Genomic DNA, 12,622 nt, shown 5'->3' on the forward strand with positions numbered 1-12,622 from the left:
ACCAAAAATCTTATCCTGAGATCTAATCTTGACAGGGTAATTCCCAAGAGAATTGAATAATGGTTGTTTTGTTGCCAGACCCAACTGTTTATGAAATAACAAAACAATATGCTGTATTTTAAAGTTTGCAGAGCTTGTTGCTTATATTCCTTGTAAGAAGCAAGTACTACTTAGCAATGATCAGCTCTCCATGATTTGGGAAGTAGCACACATGAGTAACTGAGAAGCAAAGTCATTACAAATGTGTTACCCAGGCAATAGTCCTAGGAGCAACTTGAATTCCACACTCGGAAGCCCTCACAATTTTCCTCTTACCCACTGTTTAAAACAAGAATGCTCCTGTACTAGTATTTAACAGAAGCTTTATTCTTACCAGCAAATATGAAAGTGAAGTTATGCTTTGTAACAAACATGACCCTAGAGGGTTGGGGTGGAGAGGAAGGAGGGAAAAATACAGAGGAAGCTAGAATAAATAGAGTAGTGCCTACTAACCCCCCATTTTAGGATTCACATTATTCAATACCAGACAAAATCTAGAGGAGAGAGGGTTCATTTGTATCTTATACCAGTCAGTGACTGGTGGGGGGGAGGTCCCCCGGTGTGGGGAGGTGCCCCGGTGGCCGATCCCACTGACCGGGGGTGGGGCCTGCAGCTACTTCCGGAAGCAGGGCAGCTGCTTTTGCTGGCGGCCCTATTCCTCAGGTGACACTCACAGTGGGGGCACTGGTGCTCCTGCCTGCCCTTCTGCCCACTGGCTAAACAGGGAATGTGGCCTGGCAGGGGGTACACAGCTCCCACCACAGAGATATCTGATGTAACCATTGCCCTGCTTAAACCTGGTGACCCTGTGTACCTGTTCTGCTGTGCCTCTCAAGGCCTGATACTGGGCACCTCAAAAGCAGAAAAGAATTATTTAACTACTAACCAAGCACCTGCAGGATACAAGCACCAGAGGGTTACATTAGAGATCTCTATGTGCCTTCAGACAGCTTGAAAGCTAGAGCAGTGTTTCTCAACCTGTGGGTTGTGACCCAAAAGTGAGCTGCAAGAATATATGAAAGGGCCATGAACAAACTTTAAAAATGGATTCTCCTTAAAGGAGAAAAATGTGGGAAACTGGCTTTTCCCTTGCAGCTGGCAGAGTTCCAGCTTGTAAGGGACTGCTTGGGGTTGCGGGGAGCAGGAGGAGGGTGATCAAGCAGGGGGCACACGTATATGGGGCATGTTTGTTAAGCAAACTACAGGGTCATGTAAGGTTGCAGGGCAATTTGCAGTGTCAATGCCCAAGTTGTCCTCGTTCTGTTTATAAATAGAGCACTCAGGTTTCCAATGATTTCAGTTTGGCTCATTTTCTTTAAAAAGACACTGTTGACCTCCCCCATTCACCAATCTTGAACCTTCAAAATGGGAATACTAAAGAAAAAAATCTTTATTGTTGTTTTTGTGCATTTGACAGTATTTCGCATGGGTTGCTTTTCCAGTTTGCTTAGGTTTTACTCACAGGCACGTAAGAGCATTGTAGGAAGAGATGAATATGATTACAAATATATGAACGCTGGCAGGTGTTGTACCCGAAACAAATTATATTGTGCTTAAAACAAAATTGACCAGATTCCACTGGATCTGTCTATTATGCGGGGGAGAGAAGTGAGAGGGGAAGGCCGAGATATTTTAAAACTGGAGTTGTGACGACAGTTGCAACCGATCTGCAGTCTAGAGATTTTCCTTAAGTTTCTAGTTGAGATTTTCTGTGAGCATACGGAAGAAGGGGTAACTTTTAAATGAGTTTATAGAGCATGTTCTATGCCAAGCAGCCAAATCAATTTAGAGCTGCTCTGTTCAAAGACAAGTCTCAACTGCACAAATAATATATTTAGTAGAGATGCACCAATATATTGGTTGCATATAGGACTGGCACTGATAAAAGGGAGATTTACATTATTGGCTATTGGCTTTCTTTGGCTGGTGTAGCTGATAATGTTCACTAATTAATATAATTCATTATGCCTTCTGGTGGGGGCTCCTGGACGCCATGTGCATGTGCACAGCTGCAGACATTCGTATGGCCTGGAATGCAGCCAAGCAACATGAAGAGCAGCTCCCCATAGCTAAGTCTATGGAAGAGAAGGGGTGTGGGGGAGGGAAGGGACATGGGGGGCCAGATCAAGGTCCCCACAGTGAGGGAGGGAGTGGGCCAGGGCAGTGAATCAGATCCAGGGCCTAGGTTGGGAGTGGGAAAAGCCATAGACTTATCCAGGGAGTTGGGGAGGGGGGCAGCACCCTGCCACTGCGTGCACCCTCCAGGGGAGTCATAGGGGGGGCATGTGCCCCCTCCCTGCCCAGATCTGTGCGCAAGGCAGATGCGGGCTGCTCACTGTGGGCTCAGGGCTCTCTGCCCTGCTGCCTTTGCTTTAGAAGCCCCATGGCAGCTGTGTGCCCCCTGCCTGCTCAGCAGCAGTGGGAGCAGTGAGCTGTGCTTCCCACTGCTGTGCAGGCAGGGGGTGTGGGGCCAGTGCAAGGTTCCCAGGGCAAAGGCAGCAGGGAGGAGAGCCCACAGCAGGCAGCCTGCATCCGCCCTCACCCAACTCGGCTCAGCTCTGGTTAATGCATCCCTACACTTAAAAATGGTGGTAGTGGCAGTACTTGAACTAAAGCTCATTTGACGAGCTTTAGTTCAAGTGTTCCTGCCACCATTTTTAAGCACCAGGATGCTGATCCTATGGATGAGCCGCCCACGGCAATGTCCCACTCCCTGCCCCTTCCCCGGGTCCCATTCACCACCCTGGCTGGACAGCGCCCCCAGCCCTTGCCCCACCGTTGAGGCCCCTCCCTCACCATGGGGGCCTCAGTCTGACCCCTCCCACACCCTTTCCCCTCCACAGATTTACCTGCAGGGAGCTGCTCTCCACACTGGCAGGCTGAATTCATGTAAATCAGTTATCAGATAGGTATCAGCTGATATGGCTGGTACATAATAATCAGTAATAATCAGCTATCGGTATTGGCCAAGAAAATCTTTATAGTGCACCCCTAATATTTAGAGGTGAGTTCTACCACAATTCTTTCTGGCTTTGACTTTTTCAAATGAATCAACTCTTAAAAAAAGAACCAAAACAACCCCAACACCTCTCTCTAACAACAGCACCATTAACAGCACATTAACATGTTTGTGTTTGAATGTTAGCTAACAGCTACCAAATGGCTTATTTGTTTCCTGGTTTGTTGCAGGGAGCAAAGAAAAGACCTGGTTTTTGTTTTCTTTTGTTTTTTAACCTGTGTGCTCAGACTAAGTAATTAAATGAGCTTTTGGGATTCTTTATTTGCTTTAATTGCTTTTAGGGTGCTGCTGCTGGGCATGTGCTGCTTTGTCTCCATAATTTTAGGAGGAAAGAAGGGAGCTGTGCTGCAAATGAGGATACTGAAGGACAGGCCTCCAGCAAGCAGCTGAGTAAAGCTAAGGCAACCATTTTCTCAGGACAAATTTAACACACCCACATCCATAGAAAAAGGGGGAGAGAAGAAGAGTGTAGTTCAGGGGTGGGCAAAATATGGCCCGGGGGCTGGATCTGGCTCATCAGGCCATTCTATCTGGCCCACAGGGCCCCTAAAAATTTTAGAAAATTAATATTTATTTGCTCCTGACTGCCTGTCAAAGATGACGGAAGCCAGGGACAATAGGACCCAGCAGCAAGGCCCCCCCAGCCCTGCCCCCCCAACCAGAAACCCCTGCCTAGCAGAGACTTCTGGCCTGGGACTGTGGGGCTGTTCCTACTTCCCTGCACCAGAGAGGGAAATGCAGCCCTTGGCAGCTTGCCAAAACTCAGTAAGTGTCCCTCTGCCCAAAATAATTGCCTGCCCCTGTGTAGTTCCTGACTTCATTTGCCTTACCCAGGGAACAAATTGCTGCTGTTTACAGGATGGGAGATTAACAGAGTATCCAACTTGCAGTAACAGCTTCTGATTTAATAAGGAAAGTCCAAAAGTAAATTTGAAACTAAAAAAAATTACTTCTTAAAAGGAAGCTCTGACTTTTGCTTAATGAATTTTTGGGCAATAAAGGTGATGTCAGTTGCGGTGGATCCAGAGAAGGTGCAGTGCTGGGGCTGCATCCCCCTTTCAAATCACTCAGCAGCCATGGACATTTTGAATCCCCCAAGCAGATAAGAATTCCACTTCCTCATTTGTCCTCTGTAAGTAAGGAGGGCATATATCCTCCCCTCCTTACTTCCCTGCCCACCACTGCCACTGCCCCCACTGATCCGGGGGTGGGGAGGGGTTCCAGAGCCAGGCTGTGTGCTCCAGTCCAGCTGCACATGGGTTGGCCTCAACCCAGGATAGCAGCACACGGGATCCCACTCCTTGCCTGGTCCCCCTGGGTGTTCCCTGCCAGGCTTAGAGCAGGTGGAGGGAGGGGGAACCCACCCATCACTGTCCCATGCTGTGTCCAACCCCTCTGCAATCTGGCTGGAGCTGGGCAGAAGGGGCCCTGGAGTTCCTTTTGCCCATGGGGCCATTGGGACATCACCCATAGGGCGCGTCCAGACGAGCACACACATGCCAGTGACAGCATCTCAAACTAGTTTGAGACACCACAAAAGGCACACCGAGAACAAAAAAATGTTCCCAGTGCAGGCTCAAAATTTGATACCTGAATTTCCCAGTATCAAATAAAAACACTGTGGAGAAAAGCAGCACAGGGCACGGTTCCCCACTCTGCCCTGAGGCAAGCTGGGGCTCAGACCTTCGGAGACACTCTGGCATCCAGCCAGAGCATCTCTATGGTGCCCCCTGCTGGAGGGCAAGCAGGAGAGGTGCAAGGCTGTGGCCCAGGCGCTGTCCCCAGTAAGTAGGGACTGCGGGGTGAGGAGGTTTGCAGGGGTGGGGGAGAGGGGAGGCTGTGCATGTCCCCCAACCCCCCAATTTCAAATTGCTTTACATGTATAAATATATCAATAAAACATTGCCCAACATTGCCCAAAAGTATCAATAAAACATTGCCCTCTCTATATATAGTGGTATTTCATTTTAATAGCAGAAGACCACTATTTTGGGTATTTTAATGAGAAAATTTGGGTTTCTTATCAGAGAATTTGCAATTCATTAACAGGGAATACCAGGGATCTCTGCTGGTGAGACAAGTGGCAAGACTTGTGCAGAGGAACCTTTCCAGAGCCAGCACTGGGGACTCAGCTGGAGGGCAGATGAGGTGGCTGACCTCTTGACCATTTGGGGCCAGGAGCACATGCTTTGACAGTTCAAAGTGGGCCATCACAAGGAGCACATCTGGGCAATAGCTGCCCAGATGGCAGAGTGGGGGCACCCCATCTGGGTCTGGCAGGGGTGCAGCCTTGGGGCCAAAGATCCAAGGCGTAGTGGATGCTGTTGCAGGTTGCAGCAGGTCACAGCCAGGCAGCAGCCCCCGCTGCCAGACTGCTGCAGTGGGTAGAGGGTGCAGGGGCCACCCCAGGTTAGGGCTGGCACAAGGGGTAGTATCCCCAGAGTGGCCAGGCCTCAGACGCTCCTGAGGGCAAGTAGTCCTGAGTTGCTCACCAGGGCAGGTTTTTGTATTGCTGGGGCCAGCACAGGGCAGGTTTTTATACTGCTGGGGCCAGCACAGGTGCTGGCCCGAGCCTCTAGCTCTCTCTGGATTTGGAACAGGTCTATAAACCGGCCTGAGAACATGCAGTGGTGTTTCTGTTGAGATGGTGATGAAAAACAGTTTGTGGAAAATGAGGAATCGTAAAACAGGCTCCACCTAGGGGGAGGCACACTTCGACGATAATCTTTGGGGTACGCAGCATCACTTAGTACAGGGGTGGCCAGAGGTACTCACCCTGGGAGCCGCATCTGATCCTCCACCAAATTTGAAGAGTTGGAGAGCAGGGGAGGGAAGGGAGTTAACCATCCTGGATTGGAGGGGAGTGGGGAGGGGGAGAGGGGCTGCTGAGCGACCCTCACACACACTCCACCAAGTCAGTTTGGCTTTTCCCATGGGGAGCATGCTCTGGGGTAACTGGCACAGCTGCAGCCCCTGCCCCAGCAGCCCGGCACCTGAGCTGGCAGTCCCGGAGCAGTGGGAGGTGCTGGGCTGCTCTGTCCCCTGGAGCCACCTCAGGGAGAAGTGGGCAGGGCTCTGGGGTGCTGTCCCCCAGAGCCACAAGTACTGTGATGGCGAGCCGCATGTGGCTTGTAAGCCATGGTTTGGCCACCTCTGACTTAGTACATGCTCATGAACCATGGAGAACATACAAAAGTGACAATTTTTGCCTCATCTGGCCCCAGAAAGCAGTCTACAGCTTTGACCAAACAGAAGTGCATGGCTGCAGACTGCTTTAAAAGGGCCCAATCCTGCAAAAATCTGAACATGTTCCAAAATAGAGTGCGTTCTGTAACTTGTGTCTAGGAAGCTCCCAGCCTGTCACTGTTTTCAGAATGGGAGAGAAGGGAGTGGAGGTAATTCAGTCTAGGTTTTTTTCAGCCAGCACTGGAGGGTGAGATGGGTGTATTGGAGCCCCTCCAAAGTGTGGGTGGGGGGTCCAGTTTACTCACCTTACCCTTCAGCACCGGCTGGGGAACCCCAAGAATGAGCTCCCTCTGCTCCCTCTCTCCCCTCCCATTCTGAAAACAGTATCTGGGCTGGGAGAGCAGAGTGGCATTGCTATGGAGACTGGGCTGCAGGCTCACAGCAAGCAACAGATACCCCCAACTACCGGACCCAATAGCGAACTTCTGTTGGGTCTGGGAAATCACTGCAACTCATAGCACTTCCTGCAAAGTGTTATGAGTTACAACAGGGAGCTGCTCTTCTGTCTGCACTCTATGTTAATGAATTGCCTTACCACAAAGAACAGGAATATGTATGTTTACTTTTGGACCAGCCTGCACTGTAAAGGAATGATTCATAAGAGAAGACAAGAAGACAAGATGCTGTAACTGGTTTATGTAGCCATCAGTTTGCTGAGAAGACAGATGTGCCCTTCAGAGGTGTTGGATGGAGTATAGTATTTCAATTTTGTTGGATATTGGATGTTTTCCCCCATAACCATTCACAAAAGTTGAATCATGAATCTATATCAGTGGCTCTCAAGTAGAGTGCTGTGGCACTCTTGGGTGCCATAAGATCCTTTTAAGGGTTCTATAGGGTGTTACCCAATATTAGCACCATTAGGTGTGCAAATGCCTGCACAGGATTCACAAGATAAGTCCAGAGATTTCAAATAAGAATCCATGGGCATGTCCCCATGACCATGCATGTGCAGTTTGTGACACCACAAACCCAATCTGCAGTGCTGCAAATTGCACCCATTGCACATGAATGCATTTGCCATGCTACTAATTTACAGTGCGGTGGGATTTTTGACACTGGAAGATCCCGGTGTGAAAAAAAGTGTCAGAGAAAAGTGGGGGCAGTGCACATGGCTGTAGCATGGGGCCACCTGAAACCAGTCTGGCCAGAGCCTGGTGTGCCCAGATTGCTGCTGCTGCAGCCCCGGGAGGCCCCCAGGGCCCCAGATTAGGCTGCTGGGGCCAGCCCAGGTGCTGGCCCAGCCTCCCCTACCTCACCCCGGGGCAATCTGTTGCGCACCAGAGTGTGTGTGTAAGGCCATGCCTCGGGAAAACTAGCAGCATTGCTGCTATTTGTCCCTAGGGAAATGCATGTTCCTGCTTGTGGGAATGCATCCCATAGTGTCAAAAACAGTCTGACCTGCTGTGGGTTTTTGAGTGCTTTGCAACAAAAGAATTGCTCTATTGTTTTTCCATAACCAACCCCGCCTCCCCCCCCCGAAAAACCTAAGAGCTGGCATTTTCTGAGGGATTTCTTGAGCCTAAAAAGGTTGAGAATCCCTGGTTTATATAGTTAGCACAGTTTCCGTTTGGCAAACATTTATTTAATCTGTTACCTGATTACCATGTACACACCATCCACTTGTCATCTCTCATTCTTCTCCCTGGAAAGAAAAAGTCTCTCCAATGAGAGTTTGTCATGTGATTTCACAAAGAGTAGTAACTGCAGTCTTCCCGGGGTCATTTTTGTTACAAATACGTAGAAAAAAGATTGTTTGCCAGCTAAGAAATGCTGATTCCTCCCAGCTCTGTGTGAATGCTACTAATTGTTTACAACTTCTTCTACCAAACTGTGACACTTCTTTGCCCATAAGGGGACAATTCCTGATCATCTTGCAGGAATAGTAGTTTTGTCAAAATAATTAATAGTCCCCCAAGATTTTTGTCTGAGTTCTACTGAGAGCCCTGGATACAGAGCATTTAGGCAAATATTTCTATATCTTGTTGCAGTCCAATTTGCTTGGGTTTGCACTGAACTCTTACAATATGAATGTTTACCAACAGAGATTTTTAAGAGGCCTTTACAGTTTCTGAATAATGCTCTTTTACTTATTCTACCACCAAGCAGCTGTGGTCCATTTCTAGATTTTAGTTAATTTACAAGGTTCTTTTTGTTCTGTATATCACAAGGGAAGAGCTGAACTTAGAAATTACTACAAGAGATTTCTTTGTCCATGTGTTTTTTGGATTTGCTAGACTGAGGTGGAAAAGTTCCCCTATGGCAGGGGTAGGCAAAATATAGTTTGTGGGCTAGATCTGGCCTGCCAACTGACTGGATCTGGCCCATGCTGCTTCATATGGGGCCGAGCCCCACCCACTCCCACTGGAGCAGCCTGTTATACTGCTCTGTTGGAAAGAGGAAGGCGTACAGCAAGATTTCAAAGTAATTTGTTTTTGGCACATTTGTAGATTTCAGCAGGTAAACAGTCATTGCAGGATGCCTTGTTCCCAGGAACTGATTAAATGGCTTTCTGCACATCTTCTAATGTAGGCTCATTGTCTAAATCCATCACAACTTCGAACTGTAGTAATCCTTCAAGCTCTTTGTGTTTGATTTGTCTCACTGTTGTACAGAAATCCATACTGTTTGGTGCAATGCTTGAGTTGTTTTTATCAGTAATGACATTTCCTTCTAAGTCTTTCAACAGAGATGACTAGACCAATTGCTCATTTGATGCCTTTGTACATTCCACAGTTATCACCTACGTCAGCTGCTTTCTGAGAACTATCATAGAGTTTCAGCCAAAAATCTTGGACACGCCTCTTAGTTTTCTTTTGGATTTCTCTTTGAGTCTTTCTCAAATTTTCCAGAGTTATGATGCTGAGACATTTCTTATAGTTGGTTAGTGCTGTCCTTTTTTTGTTCTTAACCAGTGGTAGAAGGGTTTCAGAGTGCTTGTCAAACCAGTCTGCATTTTTCTTGAATTTTTTTGCCAAATGTGGTTACAGCAGCATTGTACATGTTGGTTTTTAAACTTTCTCAAGCCTTGGCGACTGAGCTTAGGTAAACTTGCTATTGCAATTTCTTCATGAAATAATCAACATTTTTCTATGCCTTTAGTTTGGCTGATGTCTATCTGAGGACAACTGGTAGTTTTGCTATGGTGAATCTTTTCACATTGATTCTGACTTTCCAGCAGACTAAAGCATGGTTACAGTCAGCACTGTGACAACCTCATAATTCAGGATTTCTTTCAGGTTGTTATGCCTGGGCAGTACTAGACCTAATTGGTGCCAGTGCCCTGATCTTGGATGTTTCCATGATGTTTTTCTTGTGATTTTTACAGCAAAGTCAGGGTTAGTTTGATTGCACAGATTTTTGACTTGCATGAAGTTCTAACACTTACTGGCCATTTTTATTCATATTACCAATTCTGTGTTTACCCAGAATATGAGGCCATTTCTTAAAACTACATCCAACTCTTGCCCTGAAGTTGCCAAGTATTATTATGGTCTAATTTTTGTGAGTTTTCTCAATGTCTTCTTCAAGTTGTTGGTAGAAAATGTAGGTGTATAGACACTAAACAATGTTATGAAGCTGTTCTGTGTATGCACTCTGAGTGTCATAAGTCTAAGAGATACAGCAATGGGGCTTTCACAGAAAGACAGTAAGTTTTTAATAGCAAAGCCTATTTCCTGCGCTCTCCTTTCTCCTGATACCTTCCCATGCTAGAATATAATGTAATTATTTTCTTGGAGAGAACCTGTATCTGAAAGCCAAGTTGCTGATAATGCAGCAATGTCAATTCTGAGTCTAACCAATTCATAGTTTAGTAATGCTGTTTTCCATAAATCAGAGTCTGAATCAAACCTAGGGGGCAGCGTCTGAACATTCCAGCATGTTCCCATATGTGTAAAGCTGTTGATAGCTTCCTAGGGGTCATTAACACATAGGGACAGTAGCTTTCTGGTAGAATACACCTCCTGCATGGCAACACCCACGGGAGGTTTGCCTATACTGATCTGGTTTACTTAGGAGGCATTGCCGTTGGGGACTGCCAACTTCCAGACAGATGTCATCACTTGCTTCCATATGGCTGGGGGAATACCTGGCTTGTGGTCTATCCCTTCAACTCTGGTTTTGCTGCAAATAGTGCTGCAGAACACTCTGCAAAACCTCCTCCCTGCTGATGGTGAGACTCCTGGTGAGTATTACCCCATGTGCACACACATGCACAACTACTCTGATGATCTCAGCTAGAGGGCCTTTTGTGGTGTGTAAAGGCAAGGAGACCACATCATAATAAAGTAACTTTCTTCTGCTCATTCTGCATATGTTGAGATTTCTCTGAGGGACAGACTTCCATCTTCAGCTCCCTCTGTGCAAAAATGAAGTTTATTTCTGACCTATGGGGACTTTTTACCATCTTGTACCATCTACACTTTTCCCAGAGCCTGACGAAGGGACTTTGATTCCCGAAAGCTTGCAGAAAAGGACAATTTTCTTGCCATTTTCTAGTTGGTCTAATAAAAGGTATCATTTTGGAACCAAGAGTTCTAGTTTTTTGTATGAGATTTCTCTGACACATTTTATTTTGTTCTACAATTTTTAAAAAAGCAAATGACCTAAAGATAGTAAATGAAACTTGACTACCTTTGTAGACCCAGTAGCACTCTCACATAACACTGACCCACATGTGAAAATAAAGATCATGTCTACTCCTCTACAACATGCCAAAGTACTTTTCCTAACTGATTAAGAGTTGTGGAGAACCTTGCACAAAGGCTGAGGAATTATATTCAACTACAGAGAGATTTTTGACCCTGCCAACCAGAGTTTATGTTTCTTCAGTAAAGCTTGTTTTCTACAACTTGGACTGGAAGCTACTTTTGTTCTAAGTGTCAGACCCTTCTGGCTGGGACTCCAAAAATCACTCTTGTGCCTTAAACAAAATCCACTTCACTTTGGGTACCCATACAGCAAACCCTGAATGCTTCCATGCTGCTTGTGGACGTGCCATTTGAAAAAGACTCCTCTTAGCCCTCTTGCTTTCAAACTTTGCTTCGAGTTTGAAAATGAAAATCCAGCCAGTAACTCTGCTGCTGCCTCCTTCCTTCACTCCTGGAGACTGCTAGCTCCAGGCTAATCGCCATAAGGATCTCCTCAAGCAGGGAACCTCCAGGTGACAGTGTCAGTTCTCAGAGATCTGTGCTCAGCACCTTCACAGATGCAGTTCCATGGGCAATCAGCTCCGAAAAATGTTTTCTCAAACATAAAATGATTCAAGTGCCCTGACCTAGAAAAAAAAAGGGGTGGGGGGTGGGGAAGAGATGTTAAAAAAATAAGTTTCTTCAAGAACGGTGGTTTTGGAAACAACTTTGGTGGAGTTTTGCAGTTTGTAGGGGACTAGAAGGGATTAAGAAAAGCTACATTTTAATCCTAGAAGTGTGGTCCCACTTGGGTAATGGTTCAGTCCTTAATGCAGCCTCAAAGAGAGGATATCAAACTGGGAGCTGCTAAAACTGTGCAAGACAGGAGGTCTTTGTAAACCAAAATATCTCAACATGCTGTCTCTTGTCAATGTGTTTAAATATATTGCAAATAATTCCTCCACCCGATCCTACAGTACTTGCTGGTATTTGCAGACTTTAAGGTTAAATATATATAAAAATACAAACATGGGAGCTACCTCATCATTTACATTTTCTATTAGGAAACGAGTGGCAGCTATTTGCCTGGTTTGCTGTCTGGAGAGGGGCTGTTATTCACTCTGCAGCTGGTTAAAAATATGACATTTAGAAACCAAGTGAACTTGCTTGTTGGGCTATTTTTCGTATGTTCTTAGGTGTTGGGGGGGGAGAGAATAAACAGCCTTTGCTTTCCTGACACCTCCTCCTTCCAGCAGCCCAGGGCTTCCCAGTCCAGTCCTACAAAATGAGCGGGGATAGATGTTCACCCTGCAACCAAGCTCCTGCGGGCAGGCCCCTCTTGGAGGGGGAAGCCCACCGAGAGCAGTGGGGCGCTGACAGGGAGCAGCATTTTATCCCTTCCCATGTTTCGGATCAGGGCTTTCCTCAGTAGCCTACAAGGGACCCTTGCCTCTGGCACCGGGCAGTGGGGACCCCTCAGAACCGCGCCCTCCCCCGCGGGCTTATGCTGCTTCAGCCCATTTCCATGACAGCTGCTCCCAACACTAAATACCCCCTGGAGGCCCGACTCCACGTTTGGGAAATGCAGTTTGCTTGTAAAGGAAGTGCGGTGATGATCCCCACACCCCGGGAGGCGCCTCAAGGCAATGCGCCCCCTGAAATCTGCTGATGTGCCTCGGCAGAAACC

Source organism: Alligator sinensis, unplaced genomic scaffold (assembly GCF_000455745.1).
Source record: "Alligator sinensis unplaced genomic scaffold, ASM45574v1 scaffold493_1, whole genome shotgun sequence".
In the NCBI taxonomy this organism is placed as follows: Eukaryota; Metazoa; Chordata; order Crocodylia; family Alligatoridae; genus Alligator; species Alligator sinensis.